General features: G+C 41.1%; 1 long non-coding RNA gene across 4 annotated transcripts; it reads left to right on the top strand.

The window, feature by feature from the left end:
* The first annotated feature begins 5298 nt into the window (after positions 1-5298).
* Positions 5299-6898, top strand: LOC127913520 (uncharacterized). Of its 4 annotated transcripts, none has more exons than XR_008085869.1 (5): positions 5299-5430; positions 5572-5665; positions 5729-5963; positions 6011-6402; positions 6466-6898. It is a non-coding gene; the product is annotated as an uncharacterized LOC127913520 (long non-coding RNA). The 4 variants fall into 4 exon arrangements; XR_008085868.1 differs by lacking the exon at positions 5299-5430 and having other exon boundaries at positions 5470-5665; positions 6011-6151; positions 6215-6402; XR_008085867.1 differs by lacking the exon at positions 5299-5430 and having other exon boundaries at positions 5470-5665; positions 6011-6151; positions 6419-6898.
* The last annotated feature ends 888 nt before the right edge of the window (positions 6899-7786 follow it).

Genomic DNA, 7786 nt, shown 5'->3' with positions numbered 1-7786 from the left:
ATACAGGAGGTAATAACATGGTTATATACAGGGAGGTAATAACATGGTTATATACAGGAGGTAATAACATGGCTATATACAGGAGGTAATAACATGACTATATACAGGGAGTACCAGGTAATAACATGGCTATATACAGGGAGTACCAGGTAATAACATGGTTATATACAGAGAGCAGCAGGTAATAACATGGTTATATACAGAGAGCAGCAGGTAATAACCTGGTCATATACAGAGAACAGCAGGTAATAACCTGGTCATATACAGAGAGCAGCGGGTAATAACCTGGTTATATACAGAGAGCAGCAGGTAATAACCTGGTTATATACAGAGAGAAGCAGGCAATAACCTGGTTATATACAGAGAGCAGCAGGCAATAACCTGGTTATATACAGAGAGCAGTAGGTAGTAACCTGGTTATATACAGAGAGAAGTAGGTAGTAACCTGGTTATATACAGAGAGCAGCAGGTAATAACCTGGTTATATACAGAGAGCAGTGGGTAATAACCTGGTCATATACAGAGAGCAGCAGGTAATAACCTGGTTATATACAGAGAGAAGTAGGTAGTAACCTGGTTATATACAGAGAGCAGTGGGTAATAACCTGGTTATATAAAGAGAGCAGCAGGCAATAACCTGGTTATATACAGAGAGTAGTGGGTATTAACCTGGTTATATACAGGATGTACCAGGTAATAACCTGGTTATATACAGGGAGGTAATAACATGGCTATATACAGGGAGGTAATAACATGACTATATACAGGGAGTACCAGGTAATAACATGGCTATATACAGGGAGTACCAGGTAATAACATGACTATATACAGGGAGTACCAGGTAATAACATGACTATATACAGGAAGTACCAGGTAATAACATGGTTATATACAGGGAGTACCAGGTAATAACATGGCTATATACAGGGAGGTATTAACATGGCTATATACAGGGAGGTAATAGCATGGTTATATACAGGGAGGTAATAACATGGCTATATACAGGGAGTACCAGGTAATAACATGGTTATATACAGGGAGGTAATAACATGGTTATATACGGGGAGGTAATAACATGGTTATATACAGGGAGGTAATAACATGGCAGGGAGTACCAGGTAATAACATGGACGGGGAGGTAATAACATGGCTATATACAGGGAGGTAATAACATGGCTATATACAGGGAGTACCAGGTAATAACATGGTTATATACAGGGAGTACCAGGTAATAACATGGTTATATACAGGAGGTAATAACATGGTTATATACAGGAGGTAATAACATGGACGGGGAGGTAATAACATGGCTATATACAGGGAGGTAATAACATGGCTATATACAGGGAGTACCAGGTAATAACATGGTTATATACAGGGAGTACCAGGTAATAACATGGTTATATACAGGGAGTAACAGGTAATAACATGACTATATACAGAACGCAGTCGATGTGCAGCAGTACGAGGTAATAACGTTTTTTAAAATCTTTTATTTAACTAGGCATGTCAGTTAAGAGCACATTCTTATTTTCAATGACGGCCTAGGAACAGTGGGTTAACTGCCTGTTCAGGGGCAGAACGACAGATTTCTACCTTGTCAGCTCGGGGATTCGAACTTGCAACCTTTCGGATACTAGTCCAACGCTCTAACCACTAGGCTAACCTGCCACCCCGGTAGGCTATTTGAGAACAAGTTCTCATTTACAACCGTGACCTGGCCAAGACAAAGCAAAGCAGTTTGACACAAACAACACAGAGTTACACATGGAATAAACAAACGTACAGTCAATAACACAATAGAAAATTATATATACAGTGTTTGCAAATGAAGTTTTTTAATTTTTTTATTTCACCTTTATTTAAGAACAAGTTCTCATTTACAATTGCGACCTGGCCAAGATAAAGCAAAGCAGTTCGACAGATACAACGACACAGAGTTACACATGGAGTAAAACAAACATACAGTCAATAATACAGTATAAACAGGTCTATATACAATGTGAGCAAATGAGGTGAGAAGGGAGGTAAAGGCAAAAAAGGCCATGGTGGCAAAGTAAATACAATATAGCAAGTAAAACACTGGAATGGTAGTTTTGCAATGGAAGAATGTGCAAAGTAGAAATAAAAATAATGGGGTGCAAAGGAGCAAAATAAATAAATTAATTAAATACAGTTGGGAAAGAGGTAGTTGTTTGGGCTACGTACGCTGTACGTTTGGCAGCATGAGTGGAGGATGCATTTTTACGAAATAGGATGCAGATTCTAGATTTAATTTTGGATTGGAGATGTTTAATGTGAGTCTGGAAGGAGAGTTTACAGTCTAACCAGACACCTAGGTATTTGTAGTTGTCCACATATTCTAAGTCCAAACCGTCCACAGTAGTGATGCTAGAAGGGCTGGCAGCAATCAGTTGAAGAGTGTGCATTTAGTTTTACTTGCATTTAAGAGCAGTCGGAGGCCACGGTAGGAGTGTTGTAATGGCATGGAAGCTTGTCTTGAGATTTGTTAACTTCTTAAGGTATAGGGGGCAGCATTTTAACTTTTGGCTAAACAGTGTGCCCAATTTCAACTTCCTCCTACTCATGCCAAGAATATAAGATATGCATATTATTAGTAGATATGGATAGAAAACACTCTGAAGTTTCTAAAACTGTTTGAATCTTGTCTGTGAGTATAACAGAACTTATGGGGCAGAACTCCGAGGACTAACCATTCAGATTGTTTGAGGTTTCTGTCTGTTCACTGATTTATCATTGGCAAACGATATTTCTTAGGAACTTGTTTTTAGTTCCTACCGCTTCCACTGGATGTCATCAGTCTTTGAAATTTGCTTGAGGTTATTCATTTGTGCAAGACATGAAAAGTAGCGTTAGTTTCCTCTCGTCCTCTATTGAAAACAGATAGACCCATCTTCAATTTGATTGATTATTAATGATTAAAAATACCTAAAGTTGTATTACAAAAGTAGTTTGAAATATTTTGGCAAAGTTTATAGGCAACTTTTGAAATATTTTGTAGTGACGTTGCGCATTTTGGAAGCTGTTTTTTTCTGGATCGCGCCAAATATATTGACATTTTGGATATATATGGATGTTATATATGATGTTTATGAGACTTATTGGAGTGCCAACAAAAGAAGCTTGTCAAAGGAAGGCATGTTTTATATTTTATTTCTGCATTTTGTGTACAGAAAGTATACAGAATGGTGTTGTCTGCGTAGAGGTGGATCAGAGACTCACCAGCAGCAAGAGCGACATCATTGATGTACACAGAGAAAAAAGTCGCCCCGAGAATTTTACCTTGTGGCACCCCCTTAGAGACTGCCAGAGGTACGGAAAAAAAGGCCCTCCGATTTGACACACTGACCTCTGTCTGAGAAGCAGTTGGTGAACCAGGCGAAGCAATCATTTGAAATACCAAGGCTGTTGAGTGTGCCGATAAGAATGCGGTGATTGACAGAGTCGAAGGTCTTGGCCAGGTCGATGAAGACGGCTGCACAGTATTGTCTTTAATCGATGAGGTTATGATATCGTTTAGGTCCTTGAGCGTGGCTGAGGTGCACCCATGACCAGCTTGGAAACCAGATTGCATAGCGGGAAAGGTACAGTGTAATTCAAAATGGTCGGTAATAGTCGGGGATCTGTTTGTTAACTTGGCTTTCGAAAACCTTGGAAAGGCAGGGTGGGATAGATACAGGTCTGTAGCAGTTTGGGTCTAGAGTGTCCCCCCCCTTTGAAGAGGGGGATGACCACGGCATCTTTCCAATCTTTGGGGTCTCAGAAGATACAAAATATGTTGATCAGGCTACTAATAGGATTTGCAACAATTGCAGCGGATAATTTTAGAAAGAGAGGATTCGGATTGTCTAGCAAGATCAAGATCAACACAAAATACATTTTATAGTTTTTTTATTTTGAAATGCTACAATTAGATTATTGATGACTAGCGCTGGAAACACATCACATGGCTTCCACAACATGTGAACAATATCAGGAAAAAAATGGGATTGACAGACAACTAGAAATGGACAGAGGTTTTATTAAGTGGTGTCAGGTGTGGTCACGTGACATTTTCCAAGTGTTCCTAAACCTCTCCAAAGTGGCATATGTCTGTAAATTAGATCATTCCAGTACATATTTGCCATCCCTACATGCTATTTGTTTAGTATAAATCTATTTCTACCATATCAACCTCACTCCAACATTGTAGGGGTATTATGGGGTATCCAGGGGACATTCAAGGTGTCCTTCATCAAAAAAGGGAGGTGAGGGCCGTGGGAGAACGGTGCCAGGAAAATAACCTCTCGCTCAACGTCAACAAAACACAGGAGCTGATCGTGGACTTCAGGGGACAGCAGAGGAAGCACCCCCCTATCCATATCGACAGGACCGTAGTGGAGAAGGTGGAAAGCTTCAAGTTCCTTGGCGTACACATCACTGACAAACTGAAATGGACCACCCACAACAATCTCAGGAGGCTGAAGAAACTTGGCTTGGCCCCTAAAAAAACTCTCAAACTTTTACAGATGCACAATTGAGAGCATCCTGTGGGGCTGTATCACCGCCTGGTAAGGCAACTGCACAGGCCACAACCTCAGGGCTCTCAGTGATGCAACAGGTCAGGATGCTCTCGATGGTGCAGATGGAGATCCTTTTGAGGATCTGAGGACTAGATGTCGACCGATTATGATTTTTCAACGCCGATACTGATACCGATTATTGGAGGACCAAAAAAGCCGATACCGATCAATCGTACGATTTATTTGAATTAATTTGTAATAATGACAATTACAACAATACTGAATGAACACTTCTTTTAACTTAATATAATACATCCGCTAACTAGCTAGCCATTTCACATCGGTTACACCAGCCTAATCTCGGGAGTTGGTAGGCTTGAAGCCATAAACAGCGCAATGCTTGAAGCACAACGAAGAGCTGCTGTCATACGCAGGAAAGTGCTGTTTGAATGAATGCTTACGAGCCTGCTGCCTACCACCGCTCAGTCAGACTGCTCTATCAAATCATAGACTTAATTATAACATAATAAGACACAGAAATACGAGCCTTTGGTCATTAATATGGTCGAATCCAGAAACTATCATCTCGAAAACAAGACGGTTATTCTTTCAGTGAAATACGGAAATATCGTTGTCTCTGATTGAGAACCATACTTAGGTAGCACTATGATTTGTGTGTATTTGTTTTCTGTTTAGTGTATGTCGCCTTACAGAACTGTTTCGTATCTTTCATTCACCTGTTTATGTCGTGTCGTGTACATTTTAAAATGAGCAGCTGACATCTTAAAGGGTTTATTAATCACGTGAGACAGGTTCCATTACAACGAGACAGGCAGAGAGGAAGAGAGATGTGAGACAGGTTCCATGTACAACGAGACAGGCAGAGAGGAAGAGAGATGTGAGACAGGTTCCATTACAACGAGACAGGCAGAGAGGAAGGGAGATGTGAGACAGGTTCCATTACAACGAGACAGGCAGAGAGGAAGAGAGATGTGAGACAGGTTCCATTACAACGAGACAGGCAGAGAGGAAGAGAGATGTGAGACAGGTTCCATTACAACGAGACAGGCAGAGAGGAAGAGAGATGTGAGACAGGTTCCATTACAACGAGACAGGCAGAGAGGAAGAGAGATGTGAGACAGGTTCCATGTGAGACAGGTTCCATTACAACGAGACAGGCAGAGAGGAAGAGAGATGTGAGACAGGTTCCATTACAACGAGACAGGCAGAGAGGAAGAGAGATGTGAGACAGGTTCCATTACAACGAGACAGGCAGAGAGGAAGAGAGATGTGAGACAGGTTCCATTACAACGAGACAGGCAGAGAGGAAGAGAGATGTGAGACAGGTTCCATTACAACGAGACAGGCAGAGAGGAAGAGAGATGTGAGACAGGTTCCATTACAACGAGACAGGCAGAGAGGAAGAGAGATGTGAGACAGGTTCCATTACAACGAGACAGGCAGAGAGGAGGAGAGATGTGAGACAGGTTCCATTACAACGAGACAGGCAGAGAGGAAGAGAGATGTGAGACAGGTTCCATTACAACGAGACAGGCAGAGAGGAAGAGAGATGTGAGACAGGTTCCATTACAACGAGACAGGCAGAGAGGAAGAGAGATGTGAGACAGGTTCCATGTGAGACAGGTTCCATTACAACGAGACAGGCAGAGAGGAAGAGAGATGTGAGACAGGTTCCATTACAACGAGACAGGCAGAGAGGAAGAGAGATGTGAGACAGGTTCCATTACAACGAGACAGGCAGAGAGGAAGAGAGATGTGAGACAGGTTCCATTACAACGAGACAGGCAGAGAGGAAGAGAGATGTGAGACAGGTTCCATTACAACGAGACAGGCAGAGAGGAAGAGAGATGTGAGACAGGTTCCATGTGAGACAGGTTCCATTACAACGAGACAGGCAGAGAGGAAGAGAGATGTGAGACAGGTTCCATTACAACGAGACAGGCAGAGAGGAAGAGAGATGTGAGACAGGTTCCATTACAACGAGACAGGCAGAGAGGAAGAGAGATGTGAGACAGGTTCCATTACAACGAGACAGGCAGAGAGGAAGAGAGATGTGAGACAGGTTCCATTACAACGAGACAGGCAGAGAGGAAGAGAGATGTGAGACAGGTTCCATTACAACGAGACAGGCAGAGAGGAAGAGAGATGTGAGACAGGTTCCATTACAACGAGACAGGCAGAGAGGAAGAGAGAAGAAGAACAGAGAACAGTTTACCTCTGGTTATGGACACCTTTTCAGCAATAAAGCTTCCACGGCCTGTTAAATATGCTGAACACCAGACTGGTGTTGTGGTTGTTCATTAGGTGATGGGACATATGCTTTAAACCAGACTGGTATTGTGGTTGTTCATTAGGTGATGGGACATATGCTGAACACCAGACTGGTATTGTGGTTGTTCATTAGGTTATGGGACATATGCTTAACACCAGACTGGTATTGTGGTTGTTCATTAGGTGATGGGAAATATGCTGAACACCAGACTGCTATTGTGGTTGTTCATTAGGTGATGGGACATATGCTTTACACCAGACTGGTATTGTGGTTGTTCATTAGGTGATGGGACATATGCTTTACACCAGACTGGTGTTGTGGTTGTTCATTAGGTGATGGGACATATTCTCTACACCAGACTGGTATTGTGGTTGTTCATTAGGTGATGGGACATATGCTTTAAACCAGACTGGTATTGTGGTTATTCATTAGGTGATGGGACATATGCTTTAAACCAGACTGGTATTGTGGTTGTTCATTAGGTGATGGGACATATGCTTTAAACCAGACTGGTATTGTGGTTGTTCATTAGATGATGGGAAATATGCAATATGTACACAAAATAATAGACTTACCTTCCTTGAAAATCCATCTATACCGCTAAAGATGACAAAAATCATTGGAATTAAAAGTGAAATGTTTAATCTATTAACCTGCTTCGCTATTTATGTATGATCAGTTGATGAAGTTATATTTAGATTCTAACTTATGTCTGAGTCTTTAATGGAAATTAAGTTCATGTATATATCAATTCATATGTAGAAGAATATACATAACTGTCTTATGATTTATATTATCTTGTTTGATATTGTAATTTGTAATATTCCAATTTCATACATCATTGAACATTTCTCTACGAATGAATAAGAATAAAACAGTTCAAATATCTTCTTAGATTTGATGGAGACATTATACATCTTAGTACCTTGTCAATGTGTGATTTGTATCAGTGTGGATGAGAGACACGGGA

This window comes from Oncorhynchus keta, chromosome 3 (genome assembly GCF_023373465.1).
Source record: "Oncorhynchus keta strain PuntledgeMale-10-30-2019 chromosome 3, Oket_V2, whole genome shotgun sequence".
Lineage (NCBI taxonomy): Eukaryota > Metazoa > Chordata > Actinopteri > Salmoniformes > Salmonidae > Oncorhynchus > Oncorhynchus keta.
Note: the sequence above shows the minus strand (reverse complement) of the source record. Positions and strands in the feature narration are given on the sequence as shown.